We start from the raw sequence: 14,240 nt of genomic DNA on the forward strand, positions 1-14,240 counted from the left end.
GCAATTAGGAGTCAACAAACCAGAAGATTTTCATAATGAATAACAGCACGGAGAAAAACTACTTTCAGGTAATCATCTGTTAGACATACAACATGCATGCAGATAATCATCTGCAATCATATTCCATTTATTTCTACGACAACGCTGAAATCAGGAAGCAGCAGCAAAAAGGAAGGCAAGAGAAGAACACTGAAAACTAAGGGGATTAAATTTAATGCCTACTGTGATTTACAATGCAGCACTTAAGCATTAGGTAGATGGAGAGGGTGAAACTACAAAACATGGATAAGGTGTGAGTATTAAATTACCCCGAGACAACGAGATGCATGCAAAATATTTATGATAAAAAAAGATTGGGAAGGAAGCATTGCAGTATGATGAAGCAAATGTGACTCAAACGTTTAGATAAAAATGATCAAGTAAAATGGCTTTCATAAGAAAACCCATGACGCATATGAATTCCTGCCTTTAATGGAATAAATTCACATTGTAAAGTTATTAGAAAACACTACACGTGTAAAGGTGACACATTTTTATGTTATCAAAATGACTTCAAGAAAATAAGATTTGAACACAAGTTCTGCTTAAACTCCAACACAAGAAATTAATAGCTGTGAATGTCTAAAACACTATTTTAATTGTCAAATTTAACTAAAAAAAACGTTGTTGGAGAGTCAGTGTACTTATAAATTAAACTAGAATTTGGGTTGAAAAATAGACTGAGTAATTTGGGAATTAATGCCTATTCAATTCAATTCAATTTATTTATATACAGTGGTCCCTCGTTTATCACAGGTGTTAGGGACCACGCCCACCGGGGCGGGGCGCCCCACCCTGTCAACAGAACCTAGCAGCCCGTCTACTGAACCCCACCCCCCCCACCCCAGACCACCTGTCGGCACTGACGGAATGCTAAACTAGCGGTTCGCAATGCAGGTGTGCTAGCTAAAAAGCTAAAGGCAGCCTCTTCCCTCATCCTGAACCCTCACGCTGAACGCAACCCCACCACTCGAAAACCGTCGGTACAAACAGAACACGGCTCAGACGTGTGAGTGTCTCTCTGCCCACCAATTGTGTGGCTCATCCATCAATCAGCCAGTTGTGTGTCATGTCCATTCTTATTTTGAAAGACCGCGATAGAGCGAGTCCGAGATAAACGAACCGCGAAGTAGCGAGGGACTACTGTAGTGCCAAGTCACAACAGAAGTCCTCTCAGGGCACTGAACAGAAACATTCATATACATAAAAATTCAATTAGTAACATTATTTATCTAAGGTAGTGTAGCATTAAGGATTTTCTATCACCCACTGCCATTGAAGTTAGAGTTTTAAATTATGACCATAGTTATGATCACTGTGTTAAAAATTACAGTTTCAGCTGTTTTGTTAAAGCCTTGACAATAATGTTAATTGCAATATCAGACTTAAAGTTTGTGCTGTGAATGACTCTCAGCACCTCCCACATTTAATTTTAGTTAAAATTGTATATAATTATTACCAGTTGTGTGTTGGCTAATGCTAACTGGCTCTGCCAATCATCTGTAATAAGACCGACTCCCGTTGTATATCCAGTTAACACTTTCTAAATATTTCAGTAAATTCTTTCCACTGGTTGAGGAGAAATTTTGCTTACACACAGACAGGGTTGACTAGTAGCTAATGCAAAAGTTTTACGTATTCTTTCAAAATAGGTAGCACGTATATGTGCTGTTAATAATGCACTGCTGCAACCACACCAAATGTTAGAACAGTATCAGTATAACTGACTGATTGTACCCATTTATTGTGTTTTTCAAAGTCAGTTCCCTGTGGCAGCCATCTTGAACTGAGATGACCACCACTTTGAGCTCCAAACTTGTATCTGATACGTAGTTAGAGAATTAAATAAAATTCCAAAGAAAAGGAAAATACATAGTTCACTTACTGGAAATACTGTAGAACAGACTGGCTAACAACTTCTTACCTATTGATAACTTAAAGCCAAATGTAAAGAAAAGTTCAAATAAATGTTTTTTTTTTGTTTATTATTTCATAGAGAGGTCATAGACTTGCAAAGAGTAAAAATAAAATCCTTTATGAGCTACAGATAAAAGTGAGTGTCCTGTATTCTTCACCTCACCCTATAAGAAAAATGTGCTGCTGCATTTCCTTCTGACTGGAAACAACATGAAGTCAGTGGTTGGATGTGCAGCACCCTGGCATGGGCTGCTGGTGGGCAAGAGTGACAAAATTACAGCTTTCATGATGGAGAGGGGAAGGAAAGCATTTGAGGCAATTACTGATAACCAAAACAGCACGGAGCCAAGAAGGAGAGGAAATCACAGTAATGGGGAGGGCGGAGAGGATGGAGATGGAGAGACACAGAGTGCTGGCCGAGTCAGAGTGGAGGTCTTTTAAAGAAAGGGTAAAGGAATACTGCATGTTTTTAGCTCACACAACTTTAACCAGTCTTAAGTTAGGGTTTATGAAAAGTAAATTTTATGATCATTCCCTTTTTGATTTCAAAATGCTTTTAATTTTTACTTTACACTCATTGATCTTTATCACAAAAGAGCTATAATACAAGCTCGAAATCTCCACCAGTGCCCATGCCTATTATAACAGAATACTATTTGAAGATATCAAAAAAGTTTAATTTTTTATAATCTGGTTATCTAGATTACTAATTCTTTCAGCTTTTCCCTCTTTAGGGGTCTTTACAGCAAGTCATCTTCCTCCATCTCACTCTGTCCTCTGTATCCTCTGTCCTCACTCCAACTACCTCCATGTTCTCTCTAACTGCATCCATATATCTCCTCTTTGTATTTTTCCTGGCAGCTGCATTTCTAACATCCTTCTACCAGTATACCCACTGTCCCTCCTCTGGACAGGTACAAACCATCTCAGTGTGGCCTCCCTAACTTTATCTCCCAGTTGTTCAACCTGTGCTGTACCTCTGATGATCTCATTCTTAATCTTATCCATCCTTGTCACTCCTAAGGAGAACCTCAACATCTTCATTTCTGCCACTTCCAATTCTTTCTCCTGTCTTTTTGTCAGTGTCACTGTCTCCAGACCATACAACATAGCTGGTCTCACCACTGTCTTGTAAACTTTTCCTTTGGCCTTTGCTGACACCCTTTCGTCACAAATAACTCCTGAAACTTTTCTCCATCCACTCCATCCTGCCTGGACTCTTTTTTTCACCTCTTTACTGCATTCTCCATTTTCCTGTACAGTGGGCCCCAAGTACTTGAAGTCCTGCACCTTTGTGGCTCTGCTCCTTGTAGCCTCACTGTTCCACCAGCCTCCCTCTCATTCACACACATGTACTCCATCTTACTACAACTGACTTTCATTCCTCTTCTTTCAAGTACATATATCCATCTCTCCAAGTTCTCTTCCACCTGTTCCCTGTTCTCACCACAGATCACAATGTCATCTGCAAACATCATAGTCCACGAGGATTCCCGCCTGACCTCATCTGTTACTTGGTCCATCACCAGAGCAAACAAGAAGGGGCTCAGAGCCAGTCCTTGATGCATCCCACCTCCACCTTGAAGTTATCTGTCACTCCTACAGCACATCTCACCATTGTCCTGCTATCCTCATACATGTCCTGTACCAGTCTAATATACTTCTCTGCCACTCCCGATTTCCTCATGTAATACCACACCTCCTCCCACGGAACCCTGTCATATGCTTTATCTAAATCCACAAAGACACAATGAAGTTCTTTCTGACCCTCTCTGTACTTCTCCTTCAGCATCCACAAAGCAAAGATGGCATCTGTGGTGCTCCTTCTTGGGTTGAAAAAATACTGCTACTCACAAATAGTCACCTCTAATCTAACTCTAGCATCCACTACCTGCGTATTCTTCCCTCTGATCTTACAGGTGACTATGTCCCTCCCTCTTTTGGGAAAAAGTGTTGACTACAGTCATTTCCATTCTCTTGGAACTTGCATGTTTGATTTGGCAAGTGTTTTACATCAGATGCCGTTCTTGACACAACCCTTACCATTTACCCAGGCATGGGACCGACACAAGAGATACACTGACTTGTGTGACCTAGTGGCTGGTTTAGTTATCTAGATTAACTGAGGTAATAAAAAATAGCAACAGTCATTTTGAGTTGGTTTCTAAAAACGGCTGAAATGGTTATTCTAAGTTTAACATTGAAACCCTACATTTGCGTAAAAATATTGTACTTTTGTAACAGCTTTTGGTGCTGCTGTTTAGAGGTAATATTTTGTTCAGGAATGACATCTACGGTACTATGAGTATATTCAAGAGTAAGCTCATACCAAAAGTACAAGTGCAGTATATTCCATCATTAACCTTGCCATTTGAAAGCCTGATAAAATGACCAAAACTGTAATGTAATGGGAAAACATTGTCAATAAGACAAGTCAAACCTATATAAATAAACAATGCAACTATGTTTTTACTACCATGTCAGCCTTTCATGACAAACCTGATAGAGACCATCAGAAAAGAGACTGAAGAGGGAAAAGAAGCTGCACAAGCTAAGTTAATATAGGCTGTCTCTTACAATAACAAGAGTACCGCATACAGCACATTATACACTCGTTGACAAACTAATACACAGCAAAACAGCAATCTACAGCAATGGCCCTGACAAATGCCTTGTATTACAATTGACCTTCATTTGTGACCTTGACCTTGAAGCTGGGGCGATGGAAAGTGTATGTGAAACTCTTTCAAGTGATGATGCATGGGTGTATGAAAACACACTTCTATACATTATGTTTATGAAGTTTACATTATCTTGCGCGGATCAGAAGTTATGGGCTGGACAAGGTAAAGTTTACGGACGTACAGACAGAGACTATATTGTAACATGTCCACCTTCAAATGGCGTATTAAAACAAATCAGCTCCAAACCATACAGACCAATTACAAGATGCTGGGATGAGTGGTGTGTTGAGAACAAGAAGACAAAAAAATGAAGTGTTTGTGTTAATCCTGATGGTGTATTGAGTGAACTATACAGGAAAGGCTGCTTGTTTCATCATCTCTTTGAAGATACTAACAAGTAAACGGCTCTTCATTGATTGGAAAACTTCTTTCTGGCTTCAAAGCTCACAGTCTTTATTGAACTCCAGTCCATCGTGCTGATCAGACAAGTTTTTACTTTGTTTTTTGCCCTAATCTCACAACTTTCTAGCTTCCATGTCCCAGCTGGGAAAAAAATATGGTAATTTGTTTTGGGTCTACTTATCACCTCATCAGCGCACCTGCTTCACTCTCACTAGTAGCTTAGTCAGTTGGCACCAAGTCATGTCATTATCCTTTAAAAAAAAAACATCTTCCAATAAAAGTTGTTCCCAGTCATTACTCCCAATAATGGGACCATTAACTATGAAAGATATCTGGTGCATGAAGACAGACACGTTTATTTAAATCAAACAGTGATATAAGGAAAAGATTGCTTTCACAGCTGACCTCAGGCTAAACACCACAGTCTTACTGGGAAGAGCCCTCTAGTGTTGTTGGGGAAAAGAAAGGTCAGAGCTGATTAATTGTGTCCAATCAACACACTTGTTCTGGTCAATTATGCACGTGAATTACCCTCTTGATTTTGTGCCCACTGTTAAAAGCAAAAAACTGATTGTGTTTCAGTTTTTAAAACATTTTTCAAGTGGAAAATGTCTTTCTTTCAAATACCAAGTGAAGTGAAAGAAAAATTAGTATACAATATATAGTTGCACAGACAGAAAAATGCAGTTGACTGAAAGGTCAGAAGGAGTATACATGGTCTCTTCCCATCTGCTGACATTCACTGGCTTCTGGTTTGCAAATGTCTTATTTTCAGGAGCACAGATCCACACAGGAAAATAATACTTTCTTGAACTGCTAAATAAAATCTGAAAAACAGGTGTTAGCTCAAGAATAATGGGACCGTTGTAGTTCAAACAGAAGACCACTATTTAAATGTTTGCTAAATAATATTTTTAACATATTGTACCAAAGCTGTGCAATTTGTGTGAACCTCACTGCATTCAGGGTATGACTTTTATTGTTAGGATAGGGGGACTGTGTACAAACCTTGTATATTATTTTCTTCTGCAGCTCCTTATATATCAAGTCTGTTATACCTGTAAGGCTGATGACAGGTTCTATGGTCAAACTCAGAGGTTTCCAAAGAAGAAACAATTAAAGAAGCAGCATCCTGCATTTGTTTAAGCACTAGAATAAAAAGGGGAATCTTTTGTAGCTTTGACATCCACTGTTTTTCATTTACTTTGTTCTCACCCCCCCATGTCTCAGTATGAACTAAATGAGAGTGGAGTTGAACTCAGCATTACAGAGCCTAAATAAATGATTAAAAGCCGTCTGGCTGTGGGCTAGCATAGCTTTTTGATGGCCACAGGGGAAAATAACCCTGATTGTGAGTCAAGGAGACTCAGGAAAGCAGTCAAGAGTAAGAGAGGTGGAGCACAGCGACTTAATGGCTGATCTCTAAAGAGGAATTACAAAGGGCATACAGGATAATGTGATAAGAAAAAGAAAATACATTTAGCTGCATGCAAACCTTGTAGAATTGAATTATATTAGGCTGCTGGACCTTAAGGGAAGATAGAACAGATTCTGATTAGATCCAAACCATTGGCATTCTAAACCCAGGCCTACTGGTTTCTTGAGAATGCCACCTGGAAGTACCTGTTCCCTTCCAAATCTGTCAAAATGACAAACAGAAAACCCAGAGTTTTTGTTTTTGTAGTTTTTGTAGAAAACTTACAAAAAATACAAACATTAGAAGCTCATTGAGAATTTAACAGTTGGTTCTAATTACTACAAAAAAGTTTGCAAGACTTTTCTAGTTAAAGTGTAGTACTAGTGCTGGTCTTTGTGAAATACATATTCATTCAACCATTGTCTTTAACGATTTCTTCCTTTTCAGGTCACGGGGGTCACTGGTGCCCATGTCCAGCTATCACTGTGTGAGAGGCGGGGGACACCCTGGACAGGTCTCCAGTCCATCGCAGGGACAACTAGAGACAAACAACCATTCACTCTCTCACTCACACCTAGGGACAATTTAGAATTGCCCATCAGTCTAACATGCATGTTTTTGGAGGAAACTGGAGTACCAGGAGAAAACCCACACAACACAGAGAGAACCATGCAAACTCCACCCAGAAATTCCCCCAATCCCCCCACCCCCAGCCAAGATTAGATCCGACGACCTTCTCGCTGAGAGGTGGCAGCTCTATCAACTGCGCCACCGTGCCACCCATACATATTGTATCACAAAACCATGTTTCAGTATAACTAGACAAAATCTATACGATAGAAAAGTAAAGTAGTAATCAGAGTTACTCACTTCAGGTAAACTCAACTTGTCCTGATTTACAAGTCAAGTTTTCATGGATTATCACTGGTAATTAACTGCAGACTGGCCATAGTATCAGTGTAAATAAAAAACTTTCATGTAAAACACATCAAAAGTTAATGTTTTGCCAGTGTAATGGTTTAGAAAACAACACATATGAACCAAAGAAGTTTCTGAGACTCAAAGTGTTATTTGTCACATTTACCTTAAAACTGGTGCCACTTGGAGTAGCCATTAGCTCATCTTTCCTGAGAAAACTTGTACGTGATATTCAAAATCAAAACACTGCGTTTTATAGCAAGCATTACCAACTACTGATAACGCCACAAAACCTCACTTTAAAAAAAAACTGTTCTTATTATCTTATCTTAATCATTTCTCATCAAATAGCAAAAAAGCTTACAAGTGGCTCAGATGAGGACTGAGGGATTTCTTGATTTTGGAGTTCATAACGTCCAGAAGTTAACTGGGTAAAAGTACTGGAGTATGCATTTATTGAGAAGGAACTTTAGGTTTTTAAAAAAAAAATGCATAGTAGTTTATTATGTATATTACACCCAGCACAATTTTTAAGAACTTGTATTTCCCAATATCTCAACATCAGCCACAATAATCAACCCTTCTAAAAAACAATACACTTGACAAAAGACTGAGTAATCTCCCATGGAGTATATTTCATTCCAGCAGATCGTGAAGAGACATATGAACCCTTTTAAGTAACCAGTTTATGGATTGCTATACAGGAAAAACAGAAGAAAAAGGATCACTACAAAGAATACAAAGGAAGGAGGTTATAAGTGATACAGCGGTGTCAATTAACAGCAGCCGACTATCTGCCATCAATCCACACTAATTTATCATCGGCGTTCAATAAGATGCCCGGTGTTGTCTGAGAATAGAAAGATAAAAGTAAAATCCAGCGCAAGCAGATAAGGAGCTTTTCTTTCCCTACGGGGAAATGATAAGAAAACTTCTGATGCAGTTTAAAGAATGAGTCATTCCTTAAATATGTATAGGTCAAATAGTGCACACGTTTCGTGGACATTGTAGTTATAGAATCCAAAGCAACAAAATGAAGTTGTAATATTTTGCTTCCCATTGGATAAAGTTTTGATTAGAATCCCTGTGACCTTCTGTCTCATCAGAATGCAGTGATTATCCATGGAAAAAGACTGGGTGTACGTTCCACCATAATCTTCGACGTGAGATATATAATAGAAAAACTTGTTTGTTTTTTTACCGTCTTAACTTGTGTTATGTCAAACAGTACACTGTACATTTAAAAATTTCAAAGCTCTGCTGGTTATCTGTGGGCCATGTCCACCTTTTGATGTGACTTCACTGCAAGCAATACACAACAATCTGCTGCTGATCTAAAATAGACCATTTACAACCTAAGCAGTGACTGAGACATCAAGCTCTTAAATCTTTTATATTTCTCCTCCGGTCAAAGCCTCATGCAGACAGTCACAACCACACACACACATACTGGAATTGCATGTTGTGTGTGTCCTATCACAACATGGCTAACTATTTGACTAATGAATGCCTAAATGGCTGCAAACGGGTAGTGAAATAAGACTAGACTACTTGGTGTTAGATTACTTGCAAGACTGCAAATTTATTCAGGTTTTAAGACAAAAAGTGATTTTTTTTTTTCTACGAACAGAGTTAATTTTTCCCATTACAAATTACTGCAGACACACATGACACGCACACTTCCCACTCACTCCCACACAAGAGCAGAAATTAGATCTGTTCGTCTCAGTCTGAACACAGTGGGAGGGAGGCTCTAGTTATTCGGTTTGAGACCCGCTCTGTCAGATCACCACCTGGTCATGCATGCTGGTGTGATCAGTGTCACCTTCTTTCATAACACACTGTTGTGCACCCATACACAACACTCTTAGAGGTTGCCTGACCCCTGAGCAGTGACTAACAGGATTTCACTCCGAAGCCATGCCAGCAATCATTACATGGCTCTTACACAATTAATCCTCAAGCAAAGATCGCCCAGCCAACCTTGGGTCGACCAATTTCCCATCAGCCCCTTCTGTTTCTACCACCTGCCCTCCCAGCAGCATTCCATGGCAAAGAATCACATGACAAAGTTCAAATGAGAAGGCGAGGCAGACAGAGTGCATGAGAGTGTGGTGCACTGGGGGGAAAAGCAAATGTGAACTGTGGTCACACGATCTAAACCTTCAAAAAAGACCTGCTTGTGTGATGAAGCTGGTGAAAAAGGGAAGTCAAGTGGAGGAAGGGAAAACAAGAGGCTGACTGTGTTTAAGAACCCAAAAGAGCTTTCTTCCATGGTACAAAAAGAGAGGGGGATCATGAGGTCATATCCAAGGCCAGTAGGGCAAGTAACTTCTCATTTTCAGCCAATACTGTATAGGACATGGTAGTGATATTTGTAACTTTTAGCAGTTAAAAGTATGTTTTACCTTTTGAACATCTTTTGTTGTGAAAGTGGCAGAGCAAAGAGAAATAACTAATGAGGGGCAGCAAAGTCCAGATGATGCATCTGGAAATGACAGGACCTTAATCACTCCTCTGACGACTGATCCTGGGCCAAATCTGGGCTTCCTCCCTCATCTCTTTCACGCTTGGTCTCTTGGTTTCAGACACCTCCATTATTTCCCTCCCCAGGCCTGCTTTTTCTACCTCATCCAAGAAAGTCCCCCGTCTACACCACCCTCCACTGATGTGCCCTTTTGTTCCTTTGCACCAGTGCCTAGAGACAAGACAAAACGTAGCCAGGCCGTGACTGACTCAGACGTGATTGCTTCCCGACAGAGCATTGCAACCATTTTTCCCACTCAAAACAGGCTATGTGGGACAGATGGAAACCCCAGTTTAACCCATGGCAACATTCAACACCACCTTAAGCTGTGTAGAGTCTGATATTCCCATGCAAATTGGCCGGGAAATATTTTGAAACCTTGGATAATTTCTCACATATGCCATCAATTACACACTGAACACACAAACAGTCTTGTGCGCATGGAGTCACATACCACATATGTTTTCCTCGTAATTTATGGCCAGGAGTCAGATTAAGAGTCAAACATCCAAAAAAAAAAAAATCACAGAAACCATGGACTGTATGGCAGCAGTCAGCAAACTGGAGCAGTGAGAGGATACGCTGTGCTCAGTAAGAGGCAGAGGAGACAAAGCGAAGGAGGCGGATAATGAATAAAACCAAAGGAGGCAAAATCACAGGAGCCTGAAGAGCAAACTAAACTGATGAGCGATGCAGTGAGGTCGGCCCGCACAGTCCAAGTTTGATTGTTTAGACAGCGGGTGCAGCCAGGAGAAAGGGTGAAAGAAGAATTTGGCGGCGAAGATGAAGACTGGCGGTAGCTCTGAGCAGCCGACGGGTGGTGGGTGGAGTGAGAGCCAGGGGTGGGTTTGCTATGATGGTGTAGCTTTGGGTTCCCATAGAGTGGCTTGTTTGCAGTGCCCCTCCTCTCAGCCTCTGGATCCCTGTCAGCATGATTTTGTCAGAAGACTGGTGACTGAAGGGGGAATGCAGTGTGAAGAGAAGGACGCTCTGAGACCAGCTTTACGAGAAGCTCAGTTTATATGAGGTCCACTGGAGATGCAGGGAGCTGGAAGGGGGACATACGCTTCACTTCCTGTCAAGCTACTAACGCTCATTGTCCCCCTGACACCCTCTCTCTAAAAGTCGTCTGCCCTTCCAGCCACAGGGTCTCTTATTTAGTGAATATTTACCCGTCTTCTTCTATCGTTACTGGCTGTCTTTTTGAGTTTTGAAGAGAGCTAGCAGTTCAAATATGAGAATACTACAGTAATAGGCTTTTTTCTTTCTTTTTTGCTAATTTATCTTATCTGATGAATTTGGGTTGAGGAATGTGGATTTTCTGCAGGAAGAGGCCAGGAGGTAATGGAGGCGAAGCCACATTGTTGGAACCAAAACAGTATGAAAAAGTATGTTCTTCTCCAGAGCTGCTCATAAATGGTATAAAGATGTATAACACCCAAGAAAATAACAGCTGTTCTTAAAACCTGCCACTTCATTTAGTGCAGTGCAACTAAAATACTGACATCCTGACTGAAAGTCTCCATATTCTGCTGAAGGACTGGTATGACCCCAATGGCCTGAAACATTCCCCAGTATGTTGCGATAAACATTGTGATAATGTGCAGGCTATCTCCTGGTCCCTAGAGTTTCCAGAAGCAGAATGGGAGGAAGATCTTTCAGTTATCAGGCTCCTCTCTTGTGGAACCAACTTCCAGTTTCTGTCCATGAGGCTGACAAATTGTCCAGTTTTAAGACTGGGATTAAGACTTTCCTTTTTGATAAATCATATAGTTGGGGTTGGCTTGTTATGCTGCCTTAAGCTTAGACTACTAGAGGACAAATTGACCTAATTTATTTAAATTAATTGTTAAAATTGAATAGTTTTCATTTGATTCTATTTCTATCTTAACATGTGATTCTTGTCCTGCCATTGTTCATCTGTTCCTACCAAACCCAGCCGGTTGAAACAGATGGCTGCTTGTCCTGAGCATGGTTCTGCTAAAGGTTTCTTACTCACGAGGGAGTTTTTCCTTTCCACTGTCGCCTTCATGCTCAAGATGAGAGTTCTGTGATGGAGTTAAATTCAAAGCAGTCTGCTCCTCCGATAAAGTCTGAAATTATTATTTTTACATATGAATGTTTCTGGGGCAGCACGGTGGCGCAACTGGTAGAGCTGCTACCTCTCAGCGAGCAGGTCCCTGGTTCAAATCCCGGTCCGGGGGCCTTTCTGGGTGGAGTTTGCATGTTCTCTCCGTGCATGCGTGGGTTTTCTCCGGGTACTCCGGTTTCCTCCCACAGACCAAAAACATGCATGTTAGGCTGATTGGTAACTCTAAATTGTCCCTAGGTGTGAGTGAGAGAGTGAATGGTTGTTTGTCTCGTTTGTCTCTATGTGGCCCTGTGATGGACTTGCGACCCGTCCAGGGTGTACCCCGCCCCTCGCACAGTGATTGCTGGACATGGGCACCGGCGACCCCCGTGACCCAAAATGGAATAAACGGGTAAAGAAAATGGATGGATGGATGGATGAATGTTTCTGTTCAGTGCCCTGAGATTACTTCTGTTGTGACTTGGTGATATGAAAATAAACTGAATTGAACTGAATCAACATATAGTAGATAACACCTAACAAATATAACACAGACTATCACAATGACGGAGACTACCTTTTAAATGTGCAAACATTCAGACAAGATTAAACTTCTAAGGATATTTTTAGGGTCTTGTGCAAACTGCATGGTAAAGAATTATTCTCAGTCTCAGAACCAGAGCCACAGGGGAAGGCAAGCTGCAAAATACCCTGATTTACTCTAACAAGGTTGAGTCAGGTCCTCCGGACAGACTATTCTTTGTTGAAACTTTGAATCGAAAGGATCCATGCAGAAGACCTGACTCAATCATCTTAAATTTATCTAACTGGATTATTGTGATTATCAGCACACCCTGATTTACTGCTAACCTTCAACAGGTCAAGTGATAAGGTGAGGTTGGATGTATACGTGTCTTATAAAAGAACCATTGTGCATCGGGGTAAATATATCAGGAGGCATGAGCTAGAGCCAAGTCATTTTATTTATCATTTTCTCTCACTCTCAGAAGAGAAGAAATGTATTTCACCCAGCTCTGCTCTAAAGAATTTGCACAGTACAAAATATGCAGTGTGTCTTTATGTGTGTGTGTGTGTGTGTGTGTGTGTGTGTGTGTGTGTGTGCGTGCGTGCGTGTGCGTGTGTGCGTGCGTACATTGGAGCTCCCACACAAATGGAAACATTTTCAAATGGATCAGTGAAAATATGTGAGTCTGAAACAATTCAGCCCTGTTGATTCTTGACCGAGCTCTGCACTTTGTTTCTCAGAGTTAAAAATGCAAAGTGAATCAGCCTCAACTCACAAGTTGATTTTGGATAATGCAAACAGAATTAATGGGTATTTAGGGAAAAAAAGCAATCTGAACTTCACTTGTCACTACTGTATGATTAAAAAATATTTAAGCTTTATTTCACATACTGTTTTGTTGTTCTTCTGCCATAAAATGCTAAATAAAATGGCTCAAAAAGTATCGGCATTAGAAGTCGACTGAAATGAGTTTTTATCAGTGGCCAATGTTGATGCCTGGCAGCGGTTAGCAGATATACACCTTAATTTTGGTCATTAAACATAAATCACACACATCGAATATCTGCAGGTCAACCAGAGTACGAAGACATGATGCCTTCTTCATCACTCCAAAAACAAACAGAGCTCTTTCTCTTCTCACAGTGTTGCAAATGAACAACACTGAGGCACAATTTAGTCAAAGTGCATTTTTAATGACAGGGCTCCCAACAGCTATCAACTCAGAGGAAAACTAAAGCAAGACCACTCGATCCAAAGCTTTACACTCCAACGGCTCTGTTATAAAATTAAAGTTGGCAAAAGTGGATCCAAACAAGATCTGTATTAGTTTGATACAAATGACAATGTGTTGAAATAAAGTTTTTTTAAGTAGAGATAAATAGCCCACAAAAAAGTAATTTAATGTTAAGTGTAACAAGTCTTCCTGGTGTGCAGTGAATATTAGGGTAACATATGCAAAGAGACAGTGGTGCTTCAGGGTGCGCTGATGTTGTGTGACTGTGTCTGCATCTGTGTGTGAGTGTGTGTGTGTGTGTGTGTGGGGGGGGGGGGGGGGGTCAAGTGAGCATGAGACTTAAACTGACTTTCAAAGCTACATGCTAATGATGAATATTTAATACCAGGCAGATATGTGAAGGCTTCAGTAGTGTGCTTCATTTATTTATTTATGCATTTAATTTATTGCATGCTAAATAAGTCAAGAGAACATCCCGAAACACACACACGTATATGTGTTTGTG

The 14,240-nt window shown here is 40.5% G+C and overlaps 1 protein-coding gene across 1 annotated transcript in view; it reads right to left on the minus strand.

Moving 5' to 3' along the window:
• Window positions 1–14,240, minus strand: part of arvcfb (ARVCF delta catenin family member b) — a gene marked incomplete in the record, with an annotated part of 179,365 nt that overhangs the window by 134,078 nt on the left and 31,047 nt on the right.

This window comes from Nematolebias whitei, chromosome 8 (genome assembly GCF_014905685.2).
Source record: "Nematolebias whitei isolate Nwh7 chromosome 8, NemWhi1, whole genome shotgun sequence".
NCBI lineage: Eukaryota > Metazoa > Chordata > Actinopteri > Cyprinodontiformes > Rivulidae > Nematolebias > Nematolebias whitei.